Source organism: Leuciscus leuciscus (genome assembly GCF_965113295.1).
Source record: "Leuciscus leuciscus genome assembly, chromosome: 24".
Classification (NCBI taxonomy): Eukaryota; Metazoa; Chordata; class Actinopteri; order Cypriniformes; family Leuciscidae; genus Leuciscus; species Leuciscus leuciscus.
The window spans coordinates 7,926,107-7,940,761 of NC_138723.1; the positions used below are offsets into that span (position 1 = coordinate 7,926,107).

General features: G+C 38.7%; 1 protein-coding gene across 3 annotated transcripts in view; it reads right to left on the bottom strand.

Annotated features, from left to right (window-relative positions):
• tjp2a (tight junction protein 2a (zona occludens 2)) overlaps positions 1–14,655 on the bottom strand; it is a 37,905-nt gene that overhangs the window by 22,026 nt on the left and 1,224 nt on the right. For 2 of the 3 annotated variants that reach the window (XM_082157587.1, XM_082157585.1), the window contains exon 2: positions 3,697–3,826. The gene's annotated coding sequence lies outside the window, so the exon portion shown is untranslated. The remainder of the gene's footprint in view (positions 1–3,696; positions 3,827–14,655) is intronic. The other variant, XM_082157586.1, reaches the window with a different exon arrangement.

Here is a 14,655-nt window from a genome sequence, read left to right on the forward strand (position 1 = left end):
AAAGTTATAGTTGTTCTTCCGTGCCATTAACGACAAATTTCCATGAATAAAAAGTGTTTCTCTGATTTTCCAAGTCTCTGAAATGGATTAATGAAAATAAAAAGAGCAAATGCAAAACTTATTAAGAAATATTATGGCTTTCCTAAAGTATTAAACACTCAAGCACATAATGTAAATATAACTGGAGCCAATTGTGGGAGAACCTGAGGTTTACATTTTTGCTACAAAATCGCCATCAAAGGCTGTGACTGTTAATATGTAACATCTTCACATTAAAAAGAGTGACCACACTAGACAAAAACGTACCATAGTATTACCATACAAAGTACTGCATTCAGAGCAATGCTGCAATTTGAATTACTTTAAAATCACCATGAAATAAAAATGGACAATTCTTATTTTTATGGAATAACAGTACTTATTATAAAAGGATTTATCCGTGCACATCATTATTTTTTTTAATTCATGTGCCCTCATAATCTTTAATCAAAATAACTTCCCCTCCCTCTTACAGCATCTCTTCTCTGATGACGTGGGACACGTCCCGCCCTTCTTTTTTTTCCCAGTGTTATGACAAATCGGGTCCTCCCTCGAAATCAGGTAAGCTAGTACATAAGCTTATTAATACAGACATTAATCCTCATTATAACGTAGTTCAAACAGCATTTATCATAACATGATTTTGTAGGACTTGTAATCAGGCGCTAAAGATTATTAAAACCTATAAGTAATTTGAGCAAATGGGATCGCTTGGGGTCCTAACAGAGAGGAGGTCCTGATTTGTCACCACACCTGTCCGACAAGCCGTTTCACTCCGATATACGACACAATAGAGAAGAAAAGACTATCACAACTTGTTGTATAAAATTTGGTAATCACACACACACGCATTTAAAAGACTCCATGAAATCAAAATGTTTATATTTAATATTTGTAAAACAAGGTTATGGGCTCCTATCATTAGCATTCAAAAGTCAATATAACTTTTCTACAAACACTGGAAAAAAATAAACCTTGTTTCTGCATATTTTAGATGACGGGGAGGATATGCTTGAGTAATCTAGTCAACCACAACAAATTATAAATGTCAAATTAGACATTTAAAGGGATACTTCACCTCTCGAAAGATGAATGTGTATTTAAAATAGGTCATTTATGTAGAAGAAATGTGAAATTATTTTAGAATTTTGAGCTTTCTAGACTGAGAAAAGCCAGGAAATGTATTTTTGGCTTATGTGGATGAAAGACAACAACTCCCAGAATGCACTTGCTTCGCTGCCCTAGGAGGCCACTCCCAAGCCACGCCTACCGGTTAGAGAGCGCAGTTTAAAACAACAAGGCTAGGCTACTAGTGAGTCTCCGTGACGAGTCTGATTTCGAGATCGCCCAAAATGTCCGGGATTCGGCTTTTGCGTTCTACAGTCGCCATTCATTATGTTTACTGTGGCGAGCAGGACGAGGCTGAGGGGTGCGGGAGAACGGCGCGAGGCTGAGGGCCACGTGAGAACGGCACGAGGCCGGTGGCGTGATTACTGATGAGCCGGTCTCGTATCTCTCACGGAGGAGCGGGAATTTTCTTAGCAATGTTAAAACGCACATCAACCGGTCACTTGTTTAGCGTTCATGTAAACACTACATTCAGATTCACCAATCGGAATGAATTCAGTTAGATTGAAACAAAAGGTGTGCATGTAAACAATGAATGGCGACTGCAGAAACCAAAAGCCGAATCCCGGACATTTTGGACGATCTCGACGGCCGGACATGTCCGGGAAAAAGAGGATGGTAACCCCTACTACTCAGCTTTCTCCACAGAAACAAGAGCCTGCTAGCTTAGCTTCCACAAAAAAAAGGCAGACACTATTGGCGCTTTTCCACTATACAGTACCAGCTCGCCTCGGCTCGGCTCGACTCGGCTCTGTTTGGTTTTCCACTGTGTAAAAGTTGTACCTGTACCTGCTTCCAGGTACTTTTTTTCGTACCACCTCCGGCGAGGTTCTGAGCGAGCCGAGGCGATACTAAAATGTGACGTGAAAACACAGCAGACTGCTGATTGGTCAGAGAGAATCGTCACTATTCACTGCGTCATCATTGCACGCGCCAGACGGAGTATCCTGAATAAAAAACAGCAAAAACAAAAACATCCAAAAACAGCATACACTCGATTTCCTCCATTGTCCTGTGTGTTTGGGTAGCGGGTGTGTCTCGCGCGTCTCGCGTAAAAGATTAAGTCACGGCAGTTTCCTGCGGTGTCGCTATGACGACCAGGTACTATTGTGGAGGTACTATCTGCAATGGAAAACGGAGCGAGGAGCGAAAAGTGAGCCGTGCCGAGCTGAGCCGAGCTGAGTCGAGTCGAGTCGAGCTGAGCTGGTACTGGTAATGGAAAAGCGCCATGTGTGTACATTCTGTGCCTGAGATCCCACCTCCTATGGGCGGGTTGAAAACATGCGGGACAGCCCCTCCTATACTGGCTGTAGTCTTTAGCCTCTGGCCAAAAAAATCCTCCGATGACGCAAAATGACGATTTTTGCGTCATCGGAGGACTTTTTCCAGACAAAAAATACATAAATCTCTCGTCTCAGGGGGATATGAGGGTGGAAAGCATGGTAATTCGAAAATACTACAGGTTTTCTACTAATACAAAGCTCAATGCTAAATCCTGAAGTATCCCTTTAATAGAAGATTTGTGTTTGGTGCAACTTCCTGAATGAATATAAAATACATAAACACAAGAAAGATAAAGTCTTGAAGTCAGCATGAAACTGAAGTTGCGATAGTCTTTTCTTCCCTAGTGAAACAGCTTCAGTTTTTTGATCAGCAAATTTCAGAGATACGTGTTTTATCCATCATTAGAACTTAATGACAGTTTGAGGAGCCAATGGAGTTACAAGGTTTAGTCACAAAATCTTTTTAATAATTTTCATTGGTCAAATATTTGCAAAACCCACAGACAGATGTAAAGGGTGACCAAAAGATATGATTTATGAAAAAAATTAAAATAACTAAATACGGAGATACAAGGTTTCTGCCTGACAGCAATGTGATATACATTATGTATTTTATGATTACTTGCTTTTGAACAAATTATTATTGCCTCATTGTGGTTATATACGTATTTTTAAAGACCCCCTGTGGTGAAAATCAAGTTCTTAAATGTTCATGTGGTGTTTTTAATATACTTTAAGACAAACCATGTGTAAATTCATAAGTCGACACCATGCTGCATGCAGAGAACCAAAGACAGTCTCAAAAACACGGTTTGAAATCGCTGGTGTTTCTGATGTCACAAACTACACTGTAACCAATCAGATCAACGTGTGATCGTCAACGAGTGTATCTCTGAGCTGGAGTGAGTGAGTGGAGGCGGGGCTCATTTGCATATTTATAGAACTGCGTATACTAAATGAGACAAGGGTGTAGAGTTACATTCAAGCTATTTTAAGGCATGAAGAATGTCATAAATGTGTCATTTTGGTGCTCAACGATTTTTAAGGGATAGAATTATTGCCTACAGGGGGACTAGGTCATTTTAAAAGCTATTGCTTACTTACGGTAGGTCTGTTTTTATTACCACAAAAAATATGATCCGATTACCTATGTAACTAATTGACTGATTATGCAGTTACCAAAATAATCGTTAGTGACAGCCCTAACTGCAGTGTTTACATGAGGAGCGTTTGTAAAGTGCAATACCTGTAAAAGAGCTGGGTAGCTTGGAGCGGAGAGGCGTCGCTGACACAAATATTGAGCTTCGTAGGTCAAGGAAATCCTTTTGCTGTTGGAGCGGCTTGATCGGAATAACTCTATTTGGGCCGACTGGTCACTGTAACAAGACATTTTTGGGTTAATAACACTGATCACACACACTCTGAATGTCAACAACAAATATTTATTGTGAAATTAGCTACATCTAGGCAGAATTTTAAGTAAAACTGAGAATGAACTAACTATTTTGCTCACACAGCCTGAGTCCTAGTCAAATAACCACAATAACGCAGCAGAGAAAGTCAGTATATGCACAGTAAAGCACTTATTTGAAAGTTGATCTGGTCGATCTGTTAATAGCTAAACATGTTTACTAAATGTTAGTGTGTGTGTGCATGTAAATAAAATGTCTAACCCTGCAATTATACCTGACCATGCCGTTTGTTTTGTTGTTTTAGCTAAGCCTGACAAATACACAGCCTAGCTATGAGCACATAAAGAGGCTGTGTTATAATTCACAAAACATGTCAGAAGTATTGCAGGAGTAAGCACCTGCTCTGAATGGAGTACACTTGATCTCAAACACTGCTCAAACGTGTTCATGAGATCTTTGCCAGCAGAGTAGCCTGGAGTGATAGACTAACTATTGTTGCAGTAATGAGTGCTCAGGTTCAAGGGACTGGTTTAGCTAATAAAGCTTCTTAAATGTTTAAAAGATAACTAGATTTCTGAATTACATTGCCTGACAAAACTTGTAACTGATGTTTGATAGTCTTGAGCTTACATCTGTCAGAGGGCCACAAAAAAAAAAAAAAACATTGTCCCAAGTTAAACCAAAATCCAAGTAAAATGACTAGTTTTAGTTTTTTAGTGAGTGTTTTGCATGTTTGGTGGGCCGATACTACGCTTGTGTACTCGTAAAAATGCTCTGATACCAACAACCGATACTAGGCAGCATGTCTACAGTACAGGGCTTGTGACAAAGAAACACCAACAACAGAGCAAACAGACAGCAGAATGGATATATCAGAGAGAGAGAGAGCGAGAGCGAGCGAGCGAGAGAGAGAGAGAGAGAGAGAGAGAGAGCGAGAGAGAGAGAGAGAGAGAGAGAGAGAGAGAGAGAGAGAGAGAGAGAGAGAGAGAGAGAGAGAGAGAGAGAGAGCGCACGAGAGATTCTGTTGAAGGCTCTTTATTGCTGATCGTTTACTCAGCACACATGCGTCATTTGAACTAAACCATATGTGCAAGTAAAAACATGAACCGTTACATGATGTATAACGAGTGGTTCCCTACATGATTACATTAAGGTTGTACAGTAATCAAGACATTTTCAAAAAGTTTTCTGTGTGCAAACATCCGAAGCGTGTGCCTAGAAAGCTAATAGCCCATTAAATGTCTTATGCTGAAAATTCACACAAAATGATGTCTTAATGCTTGAATAGGCAAGTATCCCTGTGAAACATAGTCGGTTATGTCTTAAGTGAATGTAAACAGTTGAAAAAAAATCCACGTGTAACAGTATGTTGGATACGCGCAGCTCTTAAAGTGACAGCAGCCTCATAAACCTGCGGATGTCTTTTGTCCTCAATGTTAATCTAACAACAACAGACCGAGAAAATCACTCACTGCTCTCGACTGGTTGAGCTCTGCAGGAGCAGCTCTAACTATTCACTGTGCTATTAAATTAATAAATTAATATAATTAAAGATAAAATATGATAGAGCAATAATATGAACAGTGAAAGTAACAGTAGGTCCTACAATACATTTTAACAGGAATAATTAGGCATGAAAATAACTGGGAAAAAATCTATTTGCTAAGCCAACGAATTTGATTCATATTCTTTTGCTTTCTCTGCCCAATATTTTTACAAATTAAAAATGCAATGAAAATACAGGTATCTGTACTTAGTATCTGAAAGTACTACAAATAAAAGTATCGTATTGGACTTGTCCTGGAAAATTAAGAAATAGCACACCTCTCCTCAACCAGTTAAACTTCATTTGCCAATCATTAGGGATGCACCGATATTTGAGGTACAGTATCACTCATATCCGTAACATAAATGGTGCGAGGAGAGCTGCGTGCCAAGTTTAATACTTTGGGTAGGGGTTTAATGAGCACCACCCATAATTCAGTGTTGAGCGAAACTGATTTGCACAGTTACTACTGAACAACACAAGAATTGGCAAACAGAGAAGCTATAATGGTACAGAACGAGCCACAATACTCAAACACATCCAATCATTAACACCAATTTACCAGCTACGCCTACCATGGGCACCATCAAACTTTCTTCTTCCTATAGTATCTTCTACATAACTCACCCCGAGGGTCTCCACAACCTCCGGCCGGGTGGTAACAGCTCCCGCTTGTTGAGAGGCGCGACCCCGATGGCCGCTTGCATGATGGTGATGAATTTCTTGTACTTCATTTTAAAAGTTCTCTGGTTCTTCTCAGTTCCTTCGATCTAGAGAGGCTCTCAGCAACATCTAACCTCTTTGTTTACCAACTATAACGTCACTACATCACTGACAAAGCTGCGTAGAATCTCATTCAAACCAGTAAAGAGTCATTCTGTCTAACAGACCCATCGCTGCACACACACACTATCTGCATTACGGAGTCTCTTGGTCTGTGGAATCTCACAGATGCCCATTTCGTTCTCCTCGAAGGATAAGAGGAGGGAAAAGAGAGAGAATACGACAGACACGTGGACAGGCTGGCAGAGCGTCGCTATTACATAATTCTAGAGATCTCAAACATTAGTCTAATGAAAACACTGTGAGGGGGGATAATTGTGGCACTAAGCCGTGACAGATCATGGATGCACCCTGGCCCGTTGCTCTGTAATCCCTCAGGCGCTGCTGGTTTAGCCTCCACCCATTATCACCCATCCACCAACACACGCACGTGTACATATGTTCAAGATTTGTCCATTCATAAACAGACCACCCTAGAGAAGATTTTCACCAGGTTGGAGGGACGGAGTAACCGGGCTTCTCCTCCACCCAGCGTGCGATGGCATTATCATCCTAGTGTTTTGAACAGTGGATTATGGGTAGGAGGAGATTGCGCTGCCAAAGTGCCGGGGCTCTAAAATCCCCTCCACACGCTCCAACTCTTTCAAATCACCCAAAGCCCCCGTAATGAAACGGTCTATTTTTAGGTTTGGTTACAAACATACGTTTTGTTTGAACATGGCAGACTAGCGGCAAATGACCTGAGTTGGCATAACATGATAAAGTACTAGCCAACAAAAAGAAATTTAAACCAAAAAGCCACTGCAAATTACATTCTTTTTACAAATTATAATTATTATTAATATTAGGGATGCACTGAAATTTCGGCTACCGAGAAAAGTTTTCCAAAACTGTTTTGAAAGGCCAAAATCAGTGACCGAAACACGTTTAATTAGCGTTTCGTGCACAAAACAGCTACAACAGTTAAACAACTCTAGCTCTAGATTGACAATATTAATTTCTTGATTTAAATCGGTAATGATATGGTTTCTTAAATATAAAATCTTTTAGTCTGTGCCGTTTTCTGTTGATGCGTGAACAAAACCTCACCAACATTTGTAGCGCATCTGCCATCCAATAATCGCAAACAGCTTTGTGCTTTGGTACTTTTAATATGAAGCAAAGTCTCAACTTTCAAAGTCTTTCAATTTATTATGAAATTCAATCAATAAATGTTGTTTTGGCGCTCTTTAATACGCCGTGACGAATCGCTGTAGTGTCTCAGTTCAAGCGGCAGCGTGGATAAAGCGCACCTGAACCAATCATCTCATCCCCTCTTTACTACTAGTTACAGCACCAAATAAACATGAATGAACACCAGAAGGTTTCTTAAAAGATACATTACAACTTACTGAAATGAATCCTGTCTCATGTAATCGCTCAATCAGTGTTTCAACCGGGGAAAGATCAATAAAACAGATTGTAGGTTATTTTACCCCAAGAAAGCTATTCATTAATATATGGACTGTATTACATATTCATTATAATTTTACTTAACCTGTTAGTGAGGTCTTCATTATTTAATGTATATTTAAATGACAGTTTATTGTCATTAAAATGTTTTTATTTCACCAACAAACTGGATTAGAAACAATTCTGTTATTAAAAGGTAGATATAAAAACTGCCCTATGTGCAATTTAAAAAGTTTGTACAACTCAGTTTTAGATAGTTGAGTGTTGATTATTAAATAAGTTTGAATGATTAATTGAATGATTAATTAATTTATTATTTTTGGTTTCCGGCCCTGAAGGGCATCCTGAATTTTCGGTCTCGGTTTTAGCCCAGAATTTTCATTTCGGTGCATCCCTAATTAATATTTAATAATATTGTTAATAAATTCTGACATTCTAAAAATGTTTTAACTTGCAAGTCACAAGTCAAGTAGACAAGAAGGTAAAGTAGGATAATATTTGGATAGAATTTTTTAAAGGAACAGTGCTTCTCTATGAATAAAAAAAATATATAATATGTGTGTGGTGATTATAGTGAATATTGATCAATATAAGGATGTAGACCAGTTAGCCATTTAACAGAAGTGTTGGCTCCAAAATCTTTATTTTTGTAAAATATATATTTATTTATTTTTGCGATTTTACACATAAATGTAGTGTTCATTTCATTAAAACCATCATTAAAATAAATTATGTATTTTCTGTATTCTCTCAGTAAGGTGTGATCATAAAACAAGTTGCCACATGTAAATGCTATCTGAAGATTTTTTTGGTAAACCAATATAAAGTATAATAGCAATCCATCAAAGAAAGAAACATGAGTGCAAGCACCCTTCAATATCAACAAAAAAATGACTGAATAACTATATATAAATTCACCATTACATGCTGAAACCTGTCTCTAAACCTCACTCACACAGACTTGTCTCCACAGTCACAGAACAACCACTCCCATTATACTCACATTACACACCATAATAGCTAAACCATACAACTGCAACTACTTCTACACTACAGCAGTTTAAGAGGACCATTTAACCAGGGTCGTAACCCACTGAGTCTAATACAAGAAATATTAGAATAGAAATGGCCAAACATCTGATAATCTTGAAGCCGCTGATGTAATGAAAGAGTGCATTGTAAGATTGTAAATAGCAGAACATTTAATATTTGACAACTGTTTTACCATAGAAATGTCCCATTCAGCGACCAACAGTAATATCCAGTGATGTAAACTACTTTTTTCCCCCCATGAAATATGAAAATATGGTATAATTTACATAAGGGGTTTTCAAACCTGTCCTGGGGGACCCCGAGCCCTGCACATTTTGTACGTTTTGTTCAGGTGTTTTAGATGAGGGAGACACAAATGTGAAGGGATGGGGGTGCTGCGTACAACTCCACTTTTAATGTACGTTTACACGACAACGATGTACTAAACGCGGAAACGTTTTTCCTTTGCATTTTTCACGTACAGGTGACAACGTTGTCAAAAGCGATCCCCGTTCACACGGATCCACGAAAACGACAAAAAGTGCTGTATTATTCATGCCAGGCCAGTAGATGGCGATGTCACTTTGTAAAGAAACACTACGTGCCTATAGACTGAACATGTAACGTTACCGTTTTCAAAAATTCACGTTTTTGTAATTTACATGGAGACGATAACATTGTCGTTTTCAAAAACTTGCTCTTTGAAATCGGTTTTACATTTTTTTAATACTTTGTTAACATCTCGCAATTCTGAGAAAAAGTTCAAATTGTGAGATTCTGACTTTTTCTTCATAATTGAGATATAAACTCTTCTGTGACGGAAACAAGCTTCCATATTGATTTGAGGAGAACATCTACACTTCAGGCAGATTCATAGACCACAATACAACACGATTGTGATGTAGATTGTGCTTATTTACCCCCACCCCACACAACTCTAGTGTAAAATATTGGAGTTATTTTGACATTTAACCACTTAATACTTAAGTAGACTGTTTTTACACAGTTATAGTTTATTGTATTATTTTCGTTTGTGTAATTTTTTTTTTCTCCAACAGTCCAAGCCTATACCTATAGCCTATACAGGCCTCTAGAATGGTGCGTAAAACAAACTGTAAATAATAAATCAGCTTCATAGCAGATTCAAGTGATCAAGGGTTTGGTTGTATTAAAGGTCCCATGACATGAAATTTCCACTTTCTGAGGTTTTTTAACATTAATATGAGTTCCCCTAGCCTGTATATGGTCCCCAAGTTTCTAAAAATTTTAATCGGTGTAAATCGAGCTTTTGCTATCTTTCTCTGCCTTTGAGAAAATGGAGGCTCAACCGGGCTGATCTTGAATCTCCTCCTTATGACGTCATAAGGAGAAATGTTACCTCCCCTTTCTCTGCTTTGCCCGCCCAGAGAATATTTCTCGCCCATGAGAAAATGATCTAGGAAGTAGAACGCGCGCGCGCGAGATTTTAGTTTGTCCACGAGAGATATCATGGCTTTTTGAGCGAGCGAAGCATAACAATTGCTCAATAATTGGATGTACAAATGAACATCGAATGGTCAATACAGAGCTGGGCTTGCTGAACGTCGGACAAGTAAGTCAACAAATGATATATAAGTGTGTTGCTTTACTGTTTATGGTTACCTAGCTTCTTACACGTAGAATGTGGCTGTCACATTAGCTATGCAGTTATTTGCGCTAATGTAAAGATAGACAGCATCAAGTTACATATACTGTAACGCGAGTGTTGTACACTTCTTTGTTATTTGGATAACCGTTTCCTGTTGGTTATATGGCACGCACGATATCCGCATTTCAAGATCGCAGAGCTTGATGTAATTGTAATAAGATAAATACAGACGTTACAGATCTCTCATGAAAAGGCAACAGTAGGTTCGCGTTAGCTACATGATAACTGTAAACCATCCGAATAAAGTACCGTATCCAGACATAATATTTTAAACTAACCATTCGGAAACGTCCTGCTGGAGCCGCTGAGTTGCAACTTCTTCATCCGTTGCTTCTCTATCTGGATCAGATTCTGGGTCAAACTGAAATGCTTGAACGACTGCGTGTCTTCGTGCCATTGCAATATATCCAACATAAACAAACATGCATGGTACCGTTGCGCAAGATGGTCAAGGCCACACCCACCCTCCACCTTGCGCTGCCTTTCTCCTCCTCATTAGTATTTAAAGCTACAGACACCGAAACGGCCCGTCTGAAGGAAGCTCATTCTGGGACTGGCTTGTAGTGGCTATAATTCTGCACCGAGGCTGAATTTTTGGAAAGAGATTTCAGATACAGTACTAAGGACCACTAAGGACTATATTAAAGCCTACAAAAAGTAGCATGTCATGGGACCTTTAAAACACATTGCAAGGTTTCTGCACTCGTGCAACATAAGCAATAGCCGCATTTCCACCGAAATTACCCAGAACAATTTGTCCCATGAACTTTTTTCCCCCAAGACCCGTTGCTGTCTGCGTTTACACCGCGGTCTTAAAGGAACCTTATGTAAGAAATGTATTTCAATTAATCATAAAATGGCCCTGATATGTCACTAGACATTAAGAAATCATGTTCATTTCAAATACTTATATCACTGACAACAGTAGTCCGGCCAGGATATTGTCATTTAAAAGTGAAGTTGCAGCCCTCAACTGATGTTGATGTTGTCATGTTGTGTTTTGGCCTGATGCTCCACCCTCCACCTATCTACCAATCACGAAGTCAGTAGTGTTTCGGCATCCGGGTTGCCAGCTCTGCTCTAGTTACCACAGCTGCAGCTACAAATGTGTTGGATAAAAAATGTCTAACGTTACGAAACCTAAAAGACCTCGTTATGAATCTGAAATACGTCGTGACAAAGTCGGAAAAAAACCTTACTGTGTAGGACTCGTCACTTGCCATTGGAAGCTCCTTGTAACAGCCTACGTTCCTGCTGGATCCTGCAGCCTATCTGGCAACCTCGAGTCAGGGGGGAGGGGGAGGGGATACACCGCTCTACAGTAATTTGAAAGTGATTGCAGTACCAGTTTTGGCCACAATCTTACATACGGTTCCTTTAAGTATCGGGAAGAGAAGAATAGGCAAATAGTCCCGTGACGCAGGGCTGCGCGCTACTTTACAGTTCCCACTGGATTCCATCCTCTGAATTTAAGCTTAATAAAGCCTTAACCTCATCTTATTTTTTTTAACGCCATTGTTGATTCGAATAGCAAATAACTGTTAACTGCACGCACCGCACAGCACCACAACAGATGAAATGCTGCGTGGAATCAACCAATCAAAATGCGGCATGAGCTCAACCAATCAGCAAGTCCAGCGCCCAAGTCCCATCCCTGAAAGTTCCTGAACTTTGAAAAAGTACTACCTAGCAAGCAGGGACTTTGAGGGGAAATATTCATATTCTAGTTCCTGGGGAAAGCTCCTGCGGTGGAAACGCAGCTAATAACGTACATCCAAGTGAACGAGAAGGAGGGAAGATAGAGAGGGAAGATAGTGAGGGAAGATAGAGAGGGAAGATAGAGAGGGAAGATAGTGAGGGAAGATAGAGAGGGAAGATAGAGAGGGAAGATAGAGAGGGAAGATAGAGAGGGAAGATAGTGAGGGAAGATAGAGAGGGAAGATAGAGAGGGAAGATAGAGAGGGAAGATAGAGAGGGAAGATAGAGAGGGAAGATAGTGAGGGAAGATAGAGAGGGAAGATAGTGAGGGAAGATAGAGAGGGAAGATAGAGAGGGAAGGGCATAAAAATGGGACCAGCCCAGGACAGGTTTGAAAACACCTGCTTTACATGATAACTGAAACGCAACAATAAACATTTAGCATTTTCAACATACGATTAAGACTGAATACGTGCATGTTTTAAAATAAAACATTTGCAAATAGTTTAAATGGATGACTTCATTACTACAATTACACATAGAATTGCTTTTACTGTTTTTATTGCTACACGTTCCACAGTATAAATATGTAGTAATAAGAAATACTACAGTATCATATCCTGCTGATAATGTATTGTTTAGTTCTAAACTGTTGACCCACATGAAGAGATGAACTTTGTCCTTCAGTCTGACTCATGTAAAAGCTGCTCAGGCACTCAAACTCAGTCCAGCCGGAACAGATTTTGAAATAAGCTTGAGGAACATTAAACAGCACCAGCATCAGATGTTTTCCAATAATATGAAAGGTACACATGTCATATAATACATATATATTCACCCCTGAACATGTTAAAAATAACAAGATTCTTAAAATCTAGAAACGTTTGCAAGAGTCTGTGTTTTCTCTATGAACCCCCGTCTAACAGATGAACCCCCGTCTAACAGATGAACCCCCGTCTAACAGATGAAGACACTAACATGAATTCCTCAGCATAATGTTTAGAAAATCCTTCAATTCAGATCAAGTGGATTAAGAACTCATAAGCATTACGAAACCAGCCATAAACGCGATTTCAGTTTCCTATTTTCAGTCTGCTGATTCTGCCAAGCTCATATTAAATGTGAACAAACAACATCGTTTCACCAAACAGAAAAATGCATTTCTCCTATTGTCCGAGTCGTTTAATGCCTTTACGTAAGCGGCGCGTGGCAGTGTAAGCTAAGCTTTCTCTCCCCTTTCCCCTTTCCCCATGTGTTCGGCTAATGCAGAATCACAGTCGACGTTATGCAATGCCAATGCACATATGTACATTCAATCATCAAATAAAACATGTCACATTTCAATCACACTTCACTTCACAGAGTTAAGCCTGTAAAATTAACCCATAATAAAGCAGTTTATCTCAAATAGGCTTTAACATAAATTTAATGATGAATTCAGGATTTTAAGGATTATGTCAGGTTAAAGAGTTCTGTTATTCTGGGTTTATTTCCACAACCAGAAATTTCTCTTATCAGGAGATCCCTATAGGACCACTGCTGTCCTCTTAGGAGAGAAACTCTGAGTCACAGTGAAACTATGAGTCCATTACATTTCACACCTGGACATGAGGAATGAGAGTAGGACACTTGCATCCGGTTTCACAGACCAGGATTAAGATTGTCCCAGACTAAAATGCATGTTTGAGCTGTTTTGACTGAAAGCAACTTGCACTGTCTGGCATATCTTATCAACTGTTATTGTTTTGTCTCAAGTTGAACACCAGTAATGTTTTTTCTAAGGCATGTTTATAAAAGCTACTTAATGTCCTAATGAAACGAAGGCCTAATCCTGGCTTAATCTAAACCCTGTCTGTGAAACCAGGCCTAGGGGTGCGAAGTATTGAATAATGTTGTACTGCCACATACAATTTCATTATAGATATAGACAGATCAATAGACAGACAGATAGATAGATAGATCTTTTAAACATTGCACAAAATTTACAGCATTCATTTTCATTATATGGATACCTGTTTCCATAATGAAAAAAAAAAAAAAAAAGGCTAATTGGAAAACTTTTTTTCTCACAACTGCGAGTTTATATTTCACAATTCGGAGTTTACAACTCGCATAATTCTGAACAAAAAAAGTCAGGAGTGCAAGATATACATTTTTAATTCTGATTTGTCTCCCCAAATTGCCAGATTACATTTTACAATTCTGCCTTTTTTCAGTTTAGGCTATAGGCTCTCTCACAATTCTGCCTTGTTTTTGATTTTTTTCTTAGAATTGTCCGATTTGAGAAACATAAACTCACAAAACTCGGTAATATATAAAATAATGACTTTTTAATCTCACAATTCTGACTTTTTTCTTGCAAATGCAAGATTTTTTAAAAGAATTATATATCTCAGTTTTGACGGAAAAAATCTGAATTAAAAGTTTTAATCTTGCAATTCTGAGAATTAGTGATTTTAAGTTAAAAAATATATATATATTTATTTTATTGAAGGAAGAAAAAAAGGAGGAATTCCGAGTTTCTCACATTTATGACTTTTTTCCCCTCCTTCAATTAAATAAATAAAAACAATTTTTATTTTTTACTTAAAATCA